The 15,135-nt window shown below is 28.7% G+C and overlaps 2 pseudogenes; both read left to right on the top strand.

Moving 5' to 3' along the window:
* Positions 1-1,568: 1,568 nt before the first annotated feature.
* Positions 1,569-2,629, top strand: LOC143175716 (cytochrome b pseudogene; annotated as a pseudogene).
* A 9,824-nt stretch (positions 2,630-12,453) lies between these two features.
* LOC143175719 (U2 spliceosomal RNA) lies at positions 12,454-12,634 on the top strand (annotated as a pseudogene).
* Positions 12,635-15,135: the final 2,501 nt, after the last annotated feature.

The raw sequence follows: 15,135 nt of genomic DNA on the forward strand, positions 1-15,135 counted from the left end.
TTCAAAATAATATATCATTAAAATATTATAAAAATAACATAAATCCAAAATAAAAATTAAAAAAGGTAAAGAAAAAAATATTGTATAAAATAATAAATAAAATGAAGCTAATCCTCGTATTTCACCTAAACCTCATTTTATAATAAGAAAAAATATAAGAACTAATCTAATTTCAAATATAAAATAAAATATTAATAAATTTATTGAAGTAAATACAAAAATTAAAGAAATTAATAATATTACTATTAACATTTTAAAATAAAAAAAATCATTATTTTTAACATAAAAAAAAATAAAAATTAAACCAAAAATTAAAAATGTTAATGATAATAATATGTAAGAATATAAATTCATTCTAAATATTTCATTAATTATTCCATTTTCTACAAATTGATTAAAACAAAAAAATGGAATTACACAAAATAATAATATTAATATTCCTAATAAATGCTTATTATTAAAAAAAATTAATAAAATTATTATAAAAATTATATAAATTATCATATTAAATTTAATACTTTTACACTTTGATTCCCAAATAAAAAAATTATTCTAATTATTAATCCTAATCCAATTATACTTTCACAAACTCCTATAATTAAAATAATTAAAAATAATCAATCATTTAAATCCAAATTTAATAATATTAAAACTAAATGTAAAATTAAAATTAATAAAAACTCTAAACAAATTAAAATTAATAAAAATCTCTTAAATCTTAATATCATTAATAAAATAATTACAAATAATAATAATATATAATTAAATTCACTTATAATTTAAAAAAATATTAATCTATTAAATAAATTTATTTAACAAATTTCAAAAAAATTATTTTAAAATAATATCTTTAACTCCCAAAATTAAAATTTTTTTAAAACTATTTCTTGATAAAATTAAATTAAGCTATATAATTTAAATACATAAAATATTAATTTTGTAAATTAAAATTAGAACTTTATTCTTATAGCTAATAAACCTATTTATTAAAATTATCATTTTTAAAATCATTATATTAATATGAATAAAATTATATAATATTTCAGAAAATAATTTCTCTCCAATAAATCTTATATTAATATTAATTTATTACACCTTAACTTTAATAATAATAAATTATATCTTTATACCAAAAAAATCTTTATACTTAATAATAATTTTTATCACAATCATTAGAAGAATACTAATTATATTTATATACTTTGTTAGATTAATAAATAACTTATTTTATAAAAAAAATAAGATAAATAATTACTTTATCTTCATAAATTTTATATTTTTATTATTTTTTATCATAAATTTATACTTAAACAAAAATAAAATAATAATTAATTCAATTAATGAAAATATTAATATTTATAAAATCTATGAATATCCTTATATTTTAATCACTTTTTATTTAATAAATTTATTATTATTAATTTTAATTTTAACAATAAAAATTTCCACAATTAACAAAACAAATTTATCATTACGAAAAATCAAAAATTAATATTTATGAAAAAAAAAAAATTTTTCATAAGTTAATTAATCTTAATCCATTAACAAAAATACTTAATATATCATTAATTAACTTACCAACACCCATAAGTATTAATTATTTATGAAATCTAGCATCAATTTTAGGTTTATTCCTAATAATTCAAATCATTTCAGGATTATTCTTATCTTTTCATTACTGCCCTAACATTAATCTAGCTTTTGATAGAACTATCCATATTATAAAAAATATTAATCTTGGGTGATTTATACAATTAACTCACATAAATGGAGCCTCATTCTTTTTTATATCAATATTTATTCATATCGCTCGAGGAATTTATTATTTTTCATTTACACTTACAAAAGTATGATTAATTGGAATTATTATTCTATTATTATCTATAGCAACAGCATTCTTAGGATATGTATTACCTTGAGGACAAATATCTTTTTCAGGAGCAACCGTAATTACTAATTTACTATCAGCTATCCCATATTTAAGACAAATAATAGTTCAATGAATTTGAGGAGGATTTTCAATTAATAATGCTACTCTAAATCGATTCCATTCATGTCATTTTATTTTACCAATAATTATTTTATTAATAGTAATTCTACATTTATTGTTCTTACATTTAAGATTTTCTCATAATTCAATAGGCTTAAGAAGAAAACTTTACATATTATCTTTTAATCCTTATTTCATTATTAAAGATTTATTTGGTTATATAATTATTTTAATACTTTTTTTTCAATTACAATAAAATTTCCTTATATACTAAGTGATCCTGATAATTTTATTTTTGCAAATCCTATAGTTACTCCTGAACATATTAAACCTGAATGATATTTCTTATTTGCATACGCTATTCTTCGATCTATCCCAAATAAATTAGGCGGTGTAACTTTTCTATTATTATCAATTTTAATTTTAATTACATTAACAATATTAAATAAAACTAATATAAATTCATGTAAATATTATTATTTAAATAAAATAAATTTTTGATTATTTATTATATCATTTATTATATTAACATGACTAGGAAAACAATTAATTGAATATCCATATATTCAATTAACACAATTATTTTCAATTATCTATTTTTCCTACTTCTTTATTTCTCCAATTTTAAATTATTTTTGAGATAATATTTATTTATTATAACTAAGTTAATGAGCTTGAAATAAGCATATATTTTGAAAATATAATATAGATTTATTAAATCTATTAACTTTAAAAAATAATTATTAATAAAAATTCCTTAAATATCAAATTTAATAAAATATAATATAAAGAAATTAATAAAAATTTTTTTTAACATAAATCTATTAATTGATCATAACGAATTCGAGGACAAATTGAACGTATCAAAATAATAAAAAAAAAATGAATATTAACAAATAAACAAAAATTTCTACTTATTAAATATAAACCAAAAAAAATTTATACTATAATAACTCTAACAAAAACAATTCTTAAATACTCAGATATAAAAATTAATGTATATATACTTCTAAAATATTCAATATTAAAACCTGAAACTAACTCAGATTCACCTTCAATTAAATCAAAAGGTGAACGATTTAATTCAACTAATATACTAATTAAAAATATTAAATAAATAGGAAATATATATATAAATATATACATATAAAATTGATACTTTAAAAAATTATATAATGAAAAATCTTCAATTAATAAAATTAAAGAAAACAAAATTAAAAATAAACTAACTTCATAAGAAACTGATTGAGCAATAGATCGAATAGAACCTAATATTGAATAATTTGAATTAGAAATTCAACCTCTTAACATTACAGGATAAACAATTAAACCAATAATTATTAACATAAATAAAATTCCATAATCAATAAAAATTATATAACAATTTATTGGATAAATAAATCAAATTAATATAGAAAACAAAAATATTAAAATTGGTATAAACTTATAAATTAAAAACTTTCTTTTTATAACGAAAAACAACTCTTTACTCAATAATTTAATTGCATCTCTAAAAGGTTGAAAAAACCCTAAAAATCCAACTTTATTCGGACCTACCCGAAATTGAACTAAACGTAACAATTTACGTTCAAAGAATGTCAAAAAAGCTATTCTAACTAAATTGAAAATTAATAAAATAATAAATATAATTATCTTAAATTCAAATAAAATTATTGTCTATTATAATACTTATTCTTATAATATTTATAAATTCTAAATTTATAACACTTTTCTGTCAAGATAATTATTAATAAATTTAAATTATACTAAAAATAATATTTATATAAATTTAGTCCTTTCGTACAAAAATTTAAAATTAATTTAAAGATAGAAACTGATCTGGCTTACACCGATCTGAACTCAAATCATGTAAAATTTAAAAAGTCGAACAGACTTAATATTTAAATATCTTCATTTAAATTTAATTTTAATTCAACATCGAGGTCATAAACATTTTTATAAATATGATCTTTCCAAAAATATTATGCTGTTATCCCTAAGGTAATTTTTTCTAATAATTCTTATAAACAATCTCAAAAATTTTACAATAATTACTGATAAAAATATTTTAAAGTTTATTAAATTTAAATATCCTCCCAATTAAATAATAAATCAATTAAATAAAAATTAAATTTTTAAAATATTTAATAAACTAAATTATAAAATTCTATAGGGTCTTCTCGTCCCTTAAAAAAAATTAAGCATTTTTACTTAAAATTTAAATTCATAATTTATACTTGAAACAGTTTATATTTCACTAACTCATTCATACAAGACCTTAATTAAAAGCCAAATTATTATGCTACCTTTGCACAGTCATGAATACTGCAACTATTTAAAATCAAATTCATTGAGTAGAGCTTACCTTAAAATAAAATCAAAAAGAAATGTTTTTGTTAAACATTTGAATAAAAATTTTGCCGAATTCTTTAAATATAAATAAATATAATATTTATTTTATTTTTAAATAAATTTAATTACTAATTTAATCATTATAAATAATTTCAATTAATTTTAAAATATTATTTTATAAAAAATACATTAATAAAATTAAATTAATAATAAATAAAAATAAATTATAAAATTTTTTATATTAATAACAAATTTTATGTTTATAAATTTATAAACTTTAATTTTAAAATTATAAAATAAATTTATAGATTATCCCATAAATTTTTTATATTTAATAAATTTTAAATTATATATATGCATATATATATAATAAAATATATATATATATAATTATATATATAATAAATATTATATATATATATATATATATATATATATATAATAAAAATAATAAAAATCACTTTAAATATATAATAAACATTTTGCTACATATAATATTATATTTATTTAGATCATTTTATTTTCGAGATTCATAAATTTATAAATATAAATTAAATAACCTTGATACAAAAGGTACAAAAATAAATTTTATTTTTATAAAATTAAAACATTTCTTTCACAATACTATTAAATAAAAAATAAATTTATTCAAAAATTTTACTAAAATAATATAAAATTAAATTACTTTAAAAAAAAAATAAATATAACAAATATTATATATATATATATAAATTCTATTTAATAAAATTTTAAATTATAAAAATTAATCTTTTTATTGTAAATAAAAAATTTTTATTAAACTAAAATTTTAAATAAGTACATTTTCCAATACACTCACTTTGTTACGACTTATTTCAATTTTAATGAAATTGACGGGCGATTTGTACATTAAATAAAATAAATTCAAACAATAAAATTTTATTTATTTTACTTTTAAATCCAATTTTATAAAAATATTAAAATTTTAAATTCAAAAATTTAATTTAATGTAACTCATATAAATCTAAAAAAAAATACATTTTGATCTGAATTCTTATATTTAAAAAAAATATTTTTAAATTATAAAACTTAAATTTATAATCTTACTAAACGACAATACATAATCAATATCTTCAGTTTGTCTTAACGTGGATTATCAAATTAATCTACAACTTCCTCTAATTTAAAGATATTTAACCGCCAAATTTTTTAATTTTAATGATTAACATTTAATTATTAAATTATAATTTTCATATTCAATAATAGGGTATCTAATCCTAGTTTACTTTAAATATTTAATAAAAATAATATCTATAAAAATTTAATTAATTAAATTTGTATATTTCACCAATAAAAATTTAATAAAAACTAATTATCTAAACAAATTATTTAAAATTTAATTAAATCAATTTATAAATAAAGTTTAACCGCAGATGCTGGCACTTATTTATCCTTTATTTAAATTAAATTTCTAATTATAACATTAATTAATAAAAAAAATTAATTTCTAAAATAAAATTATTAAAACTATTAAAATTTTAATAAATAAAAATTTTATATAATAAATTAAATTAAATAATTAATTAAAATTTTAAAATCAATAACCTTTATTTTTCAATTAAAATTCATCTATAAAAAAATATCCACAATAAATTCTTTAAATTTAATTAAAATCTCCCTAACTCAAATTAAATCTATTCAATTTATTACTGATTAAATTTTTTCACTGGAAATTAAAACTACCGACTAAAATTCTTTTACTTTCAATAAACGTTATTCGGTAGAATTTTTACCTTACTTATCTAAAATATCTATAAATAAATATTTAATAAAAAAATAAATAATTTCTACATAAATTAATATTAAATTAATCAATTTTATATTTAATTAAATTAAATTATTATATAATTAATAAATAATTATAGACTATACATATAAATATTTAATATATATATATACAATATTACTTGTATATATATATTAAATATTAATATTTATATAAAGAAATAATTAATATATAATGTATACATATTTACATATAATTAAATATTTAAATTAAAATTATTATTTAATAAATAATTAAAACCTCCCTAAATATTTTACATTTATAAATATATAAATATTTAACATATATATAGATACATATATTTATATATATATATATATATTAAATATTTATATATATATATACACATATATATACAATAAATATAATAAAATAGTTTAATATAGTTATAATAGATTTATATAGTTTTATATAGTTATATGTAGTTTTAAATAGTTTTATATAGTTTTATATAGTTTTATTAGTTTTATATAGTTTTTCATAGTTTTATATAGTTTTATATAGTTTTATATAGTTTTGTATAGTTGCATATAGTTTATTTGTTTTACATAGTTATATATACATTTATATAGTTTTATATAGTTTTACATAGTTTTGTATAGTTTTATATAGTTTTATTAGGGTTACATAGTTGTATATAGTTTTATATAGTTTTATATAGTTTTATATAGTTTTATATTGATTTGTGTTGTTTTATACAGTTTTATATAGTTTTAATAGATTTATATAGTTTTATATAGTTTTGCATAGTTCTATATAGTTTTACATTGTTTTATACTGGTTTATATAGTTTTATTAGTTTGATTAGATTTACATAGTTTAATATAGTTTTAAAAGTTTTATATAGTTCTACATAGATTTATACAGTTTTATATAGTTTTATATAGTTTTATATAGTTTTATATAGTCGTATATAGTTTTATATGGATTTATGTTGTTTTATATAGCTTTATATGTTATTATTAGTTTTTTATTGTTTTGTATTGTTTTAAATAGTTTTATATAGCTTTATATAGTTTTAGATAGTTTTATATTGTTTTATTAGTTTTGTATAGTTTTATTAGTTTTATAGAGTTTTATATAGTTTTATATAGTTTTATATAATTTTATATATTTTTATATAGTTTTATATGGTTTTATATAGTCTTGTATGATTGTATATAGTTTTATATAGTTTCATATAGTTTTATTGGTTTTTTATAGTTTTATATAGTTTTATATATTTTTATATAGTTTTATATAGTTTTATATTGCTTCATATAGTTTTATATAGTTCTAAATAGTTTTATATATTTTTATATAGTTTTAGTAGTTTTATATAGTTTTGTTTAGTTTCATGTATTTTTATTAGTATCACATAGTTTTATATAGTTTTATATAGTTTTATGTTGTTTTATATAGTTTTCCATAGTTTTATATAGTTTTATATAGTTTTATATAGTTTCATATAGTTTTATTAGTTTGACATAGTTTTATATACATTTATATAATTTTATATAGTTTTGCATAGTTTTATATAGTTTTACATAGTCTTATATAAATTTATATAGTTTTATATAGTTTTATATAGTTTTACATAGTTTTCCTTAGTTTTATGTAGATTTACATAGTTTTACATAGTTTTACATAGTTTTGTATAGTTTTATATTGTTTTATCAGGTTTGCATATTTTTATATACTTTTATATAGCTTCATATAATTTTATATAGTTTTCCTAAGTTTATATAGTTTTATATAGTTTTATATAGTTTTATATAGTTTTATATAGTTTTAGTAGTTTTATATAGTTTTGTATAGTTTTATATAGTTTTATATAGTTTTATATAGTTTTACATAGTTTTCCTTAGTTTTATGTAGATTTACATAGTTTTACATAGTTTTACATAGTTTTGTATAGTTTTATATTGTTTTATCAGGTTTGCATATTTTTATATACTTTTATATAGCTTCATATAATTTTATATAGTTTTCCTAAGTTTATGTAGTTTTATATAGTTTCATATAGTTTTATATAGTTTTATATAGTCTTATATAGTCGTATATAGTTTTATATAGTATTATTAGTTTTTTATTGTTTTGTATTCTTTTAAATAGTCTTATATAGCTTTATATAGTTTTATATAGTTTTATATTGTTTTATTAGTTTTGTATAGTTTTATTTGTTTTATAGAGTTTTATATAGTTTTATATAGTTTTATATAGTTTTATATAGTTTTATATAGTATTATTAGTTTTTTATAGTTTTATATAGTTTTATATAGTTTTATATAGTTTTATATAGTTTTATATAGTATTATTAGTTTTTTATAGTTTTATATAGTTTTAAATAGTTTTACATAGATTTATATAGTTTTATATAGTTTTATATAGTTTTGAATAGTTTCATATAGTTTATTGGTTTTACATAGTTTTATAGAGTTGTATATAGTTTTATATGGTTTTACGTTGTTTTATATAGTTTTATATAGTATTAATAGTTTTTTTTAGTTTTACACAGTTTTATATAGTTCTATATACTTTTATGTAGTTTATATACTTTACTAGCATAACAGACATACAGGTCGCTTCTCGGCCTTATGACTAAGATCAGAGTGTACTCGCATAACACAAATCCAGGTCGTTTCTCGACCTTATAACTAAGATCAAAGCGGACTCGAATAACCTTAATCTATCCCGCATTTGGGCCTTATGCCTATGATCATTGTGTACTTGCATAAAACACATGCAGATCGCTGCTTGGCCTTACGGCAAAGATCAAAGTGTACTCGAATAACCGGATTCCTGGAGGCTTCTCGGCCGTACGGCTAAGTTCAAAGTGTACTCGAATAAACCAAATCCAGATCGCTTCTCGGCCTTACGGATAAGATCGAGGTGCACTCGCATAACACACATCCTGATCGCTTCTCGGCCGTATGGCTAAGATCAAAGTGTATTCGCATAACCCAAATTTATATCGCTTCTCACTCTTATGACTAAGATCAACATGTACTCGAATAACCCAAATCCAGAACGCTTCACGGCCTTATGGCTAAAATCAAAGTGTAATCGCATAACCCGAATCCAGTTCGCTTCTCTACCTTATGGCTAAGACCAGAATGTAGCCCTATAACACGCATCCAGATCGCATCTCGGCCTTATGTCTAAGATCAAAGTGCACACCCATAACACTAATCCACATCGCTTCTCGGCCTTACAGCTAAGATCATTGTGAACTCGCGTAATACACATCCACATCGCTTCTCGACCGTATGGCTAAGATCAAAGTGTACTCGCACAATACACATCCAGGTTGCTTCTCGGCCTGATGGCTAAGCTCAAAGTGTGCTCTAATAACCCAAATCCAGTTCGCTTCTGGGCCTTATGGATAAGATCAAAGTGTACATGCATAACACACATCCGGTTCGCTTCTCGGCCTTATGGCTAAGATCAAAGTGTAATCGCATAACACACATCCAGATCGCTTCTCGGCCTTATTGCTCAGATCAAAGTGTACTGGAATAAACCAAAACCAGAGCGCTGCTCGGCAGTATGGTTAAGATCAAAGTTTACTCGCATAGCACATATCCCGATCGCTTCTCAGCCTTATGTCTAAGATCAAAGTGGACTCGAATAACCCAAATGCAGATCGCTTCTCGGCCTTATGACTAAGATCAAAGTGTCCTCGCATAACGCAGATCCAGGTCGCTTCTCGGATTTATGGCTCAGATCAGAGTGTAATCGGAAAACACACATCCAGATCGCTTCTCGGCCTTGTGGTTAAGATCAAAGTGTAATCGCATAACACACATCCAGATCGCTTCTCGGCCCTATTGCTCAGATCAAAGTGTACTGGAATAAACCAAAACCAGAGCTCTGCTCGGCAGTATGGTTAAGATCAAAGTTTACTCGCATAGCACATATCCCGATCGCTTCTCAGCCGTATCGCTAAGATCAAAGTGTACCCGTATAACACAAATCCAGATTGCTTTTCGGCCTTATGCCTAAGACCAATGTGTACTCGCATAACAGAGATCCAGATCGCTTCTCGGCCTCATGGATAAGTTCGAAGTGTACTCGCATATCACACAACCAGATAGCATCTCGGCCTTATGGCTATGATCAAAGTGCATTTGTATAACACACACCCAGATCCCTTCTCGTCCTTATGGCTAAGATCAAAGTGTACTCGCACAAAACATATCCAGATCCCTACTCGGTCTTATGGCTAAGACCAAAGTATACCCGAATCACCCAAATCCGGATCGCTGCTCTGCCGTATGGCTAAGATCAAAGTGTACTCGCATAACACATATCCAGATCGCTTGTCGGCCTTATGCCTAAGATCAAAGTGTACTCGCTTAACACACATCCACTTCGCCTCTCGATCTTATGGCTAAGGTCAAAGTGTATTCGTATAACCCAAATCCAGATCGCTTCTCGACTGATGTCAAAGATGAAGCTGCAAAGGCATAACAGACATCTGGATCGCTTCTCGCCGTAATGGCTAAGTTCAAAGCGTACTCGCATAACAGACATTCTGATCGGTTCTCAGCCTTACGGCTAAGATCAAAGTGTACTCGCATAACACGCATCCATATCGCTTCTCGGCCTAATGGCTAAGATCAAAGTGTACTCGCACAATACACATCCAGGTTGCTTCTCGGCCTGATGGCTAAGCTCAAAGTGTACTCTAATAACCCAAATCCAGTTCGCTTCTGGGCCTTATGGATAAGATCAAAGTGTACATGCATACCGCACATTCAGATCGCTTCTCGGCATTATGGGTAAGGTCAAAGTGTACTCGAATAACCCAAATCCAGGTCGCTTGTAGACCTTATGGCTAAGATCAAAGTGTCCTCGCGTAACACACATTCAGATCGCGTCTCGGCCTTATGGGTAAGATCATAGGGAACTCGCATAACACCCATCCAGATCGCTTCTCGGCCTTATTGTTAAGATGAACATGTACTCGCGTAGCCCAAATCCTTTTCGCTTCTCGGCCGTATGGATAAGATCAAAGTGTATATAACTATTAATATTCTATCTATCTTACTCTGTTTATTTAGCTACTTATTTATTTAGTTATTAACTCATTTAATTATATTCTTTTCCTGGTTTTTATTTATCTATTTACTTAACCATTTCAAACATACTGACTAACGATATATTTATCTATTTAGTTACATATTTTTTTTCTTTTTTCTTTCATTCTACTTACATATTTATTTATTTATTTACACATTTATTTATTCACATATTTATTTATGTACATATTTATTCATCTACATATTTATTTATTTACGTATTTATTTACATATCTATTTATTTTTTCTTTCTGAACTAACTACGAGATTTGGTAACGGTTTCTTAATTAGTGATGTGACACTGGTTCTAATTATTCATCAATTTGGTACTCTTTGTTTTATTTTTCTTTAATTTTTTTATATTTCTGATTTTTTCATCCCAGTTTATTTATTTATCTATTTATGTATTTATTTATTATTTATTATTTATTTATTTATTTACTTGATTATTTTATCTATCTGACCTATTCATTTTAATCATTCTCTACCTCAACCGCCTACTCTAATTCTATACTAACCGCTTCTCTATAACTGCACTTCCGCGCATGCGCCCTAATTGAAATGCCAAATAGCCGCTACTGAGATGCTTGTAATCGTATTTATATTTATATATCTATTTATTTTATTTTATTTTTGTGCTGTTTTCTATGGCGAAGGCCTGGGCACAGTAGAGCCCGGATTCGACTAGGAACTACATATTATGTACATATTTAACCACTGAATTGTATATATTGAAAATTACCTTTAGCTATATATCTGCACTTATATTTATTTTGTCCATATTTATTTATGCTATGTATATTTGTTTATTTAATCTTCAATGTATATTCTCGCTTATTTTTGTTTGGTTATTTATTTTATCTATTTATTTATTTATTTATTTATGTATATTTATATATTTCTGTGCCTCTTCTTTTCTTGTTTATATTTATGTATGCTATGTATATTTGTTTATTTAATCTACGCTACTATTATTTATTTATTTATATAATTTATTCTAGTTTGGCTATTTATTCGATTAACTATCTACTTCCACTAATATATACATATTCAGACTCTTGCTAGATTCATATAAATGCTAAGGTGTTTATGAGATAAGAGCCACCGCAGATTGATATCTGAAAATAGCGACAGACGCTATAGAGTTATATCAACTATTTTGCCTTCGCCATAAAGGCGCTACTATGTATCCACCGCCAGCCAAACAATGTAAGGCTGGGGGAACATTCTTTGTGAATAAAGCGCTTTTTATCTGTTCTTATCAGCTTAATATCTGATACACTCCGCATCGCGGAGTCAGAAAATGAACCTGATCTTTGGAGTCAGGCGGATCGTTGGGGCTCGCTCCACTTCCACCGTGAGTCGGTCCGGCACTGCAGTGCCGCCAGAAACGGCTCAATTAGCGCTGCTAATTAGAGCTCTTATCTTTTTTCACCTTCTGGACCGACTCGGGACTCCAAAGAGTAAGCCCCTTAATATTCTGGCTCCGCGAAGTCCCGAAATCGCGGTAAATTCACCCGCCGCGGTACTACGCAACAGTGCGGGCCGAGTTGCGATCGGGCGTGTTCGCGGCAAGGTCTGTTCACGATCAGTGCTCGAGGTGTTGTGCGGTGAAGTGTGATAAAGTGCCTTCGCCACGGGACCGGATCGAGCCTGCGCGGGAGTACACCTGCGCCGCCCACCTGCGCGGGAGGATCACCTGCGCACCATCACCTGCGCCGCCCACCATCCTGCTTCCGTGGACAACCGACGGAGAGGACGACCAGGGTCTACTGAGGGTCTAAGAGGGTCCTAGGACAACCAGCCATCTACTTGGAGGCCAACAACCACCACAGGCCAACCCCATCAGCCCTGGTCTTCCTCTACGTGGGTCATCTAACACCCCTACGACCCACCAGGACTTGGCCATCGGCAACCCCGACGGGAAGGACGGCTCGCCTGATCCACGCCTACCACCGCTAGAACAGGAATCAGGAGCGAGGTGTTATTCCCCTCGGAGAGCGCTCCTGCATCGCTGGACTCCTGCGCCGAGTGAGTCTCTCTTCTCTTTCTATCCCCCCGGCAGTGAGGAGGGTAACGCAGCCGGTCTCCAGCCGTCTGCGGTGCTCGAATCATCGTCGGTAGTCCTCTACCTTACCCCTACGCGTCCACCCACACCTTCGATCGCTCCCATCCGTTGAGGTGTGTCAACGGACCGGGACGCGTGAGGTCCGAGTCGAGTGGCGCCTCCACTTCCTTCTTTTCCCTTCAGTCACCGCCCGCGTGGAGGCTGACTCCACTCTCCCATTAGTGAGTGAACCTCAGGTCGGCCCGCTTGCGGTACAACCCCCGTGCAGTCCTCGGTGGAGTGGGCGATTCCGTCGCTCTTCCTCCATCGAGATCGCTGCACTCCTCCGTAACCGTCACCTGTTAGTATCCCTACCGACTGCCACGTCGGAGGATGTCATTTTTCCAGGCAGACTTCGACACCGGACTTAGAGCCGGCGGAGTCAGTAGGGTGTTAGCGCGTGGCGGTATTCCTTCTGTCGTTTTGGACTTAGTTTTCTCTTCTCTTACTCTGTTATTCCCACTCTGTCTATCCTCCCCGTTTCGCCTCGATGTGGCACTTAGAAATATTTGCCACAGCAACTCTGTCTCTTCTTCTGTCTCACTTAGCGTAGGACTTAGTCTTAAGAGCGATGCAGGACCGCGGTGATAGTGCGTCAGTCACCTCCTGCACTACCGAGGGGAGTAATAATCTCGCCCTGGTGATAGAGTTTCCCTTCCCAGCGGAGTTCCGATGCCCTGCCTGCTTCGGTGTCCCCGGGATCAGGATGAGTGGCGTGCACAAGTACCACACGGATTTGACAAAGCACGCCCGGAAACATCATCCGGGCGTTGTATTGGCGTACAAGTGTCGTGAGTGCAGCTTCACCGGCGATGGGAGGTATCCTCTCAAGGTGGAGAGGCTGCACCACGACTTTTTACACAAATCCGACCAGCAGAACAATCCGTGTGGGACTTGTACAGTTCCCGTGACAGGTTCGACCGGTTCGAGCAACACCTCTCGTCGGGGGAGTTCCGCGTTATTCGCCCCCGCAGTACCGCGCGCTGTTACGTTAGCTGCTGCCAATTTGGCGGTCCAGTCCCCGCCCCCGCAAACGATGTGCGCCGCGACGTTGCCGCCCACCCACACCCTTTCTACGACGAAGGATTCAACGGGGATGGCAATCACCACCTGCACGACGCGGCGCACAATGGCGGCAGCGGCAACAACAACGGCAACAGCTATAACATCTGCAACTACGACGGGGACAACAACGAGGACTACGAGGACGACGACGAAGACGACGACAACGAGACCGATGGCTAGGGGGGGGCGGGCACTGAAGCCGGTCCAGCACTCCCACGCTAACCATCAACATTGGGCCGACCACCAGCGCCCGGCCCGCGCCCCCGCCGCCCCCGCAACCAATCTACCACAAACCCAAGGGGACGCTACCGGTCAATAAGAGCGGCAGCCCGCCGCGGCGAACGGGGTCGGCTGCTCCTAGGACATCGCCGCCGGCTGCAAGGGCGCCTGCTACCAGGAGGGGCTCCGGTCCCTCAGCCGCTACCACAACGAGGCCCACCCCACCGGGCAGATGAACGGCCCCCGCTACCGACTGGCACCTCTCCAGCGATGACCCCGCCCACCACCACACAAGGGCGGGTGACACGGGGTACGAGGGGTGCCAGCGCCCCGGTGGAGGTGGGCAGAAGGACCACCACCACCACCACCCGGGGGACGGTAGCGGCTGCGACCGGAGCCAGAAGAACGCCCCCGAGATTAGGAGGGACACCCACCGCTCAAACTCCATCTCCAAGGGCGGTGGCTCAAGGGAACAGTCCATCCAGCGGCCCATCACCACCTCGGGCCGCCCAAA

The sequence above is a fragment of the Nomia melanderi genome, unplaced genomic scaffold (genome assembly GCF_051020985.1).
Source record: "Nomia melanderi isolate GNS246 unplaced genomic scaffold, iyNomMela1 scaffold0168, whole genome shotgun sequence".
Classification (NCBI taxonomy): Eukaryota; Metazoa; Arthropoda; class Insecta; order Hymenoptera; family Halictidae; genus Nomia; species Nomia melanderi.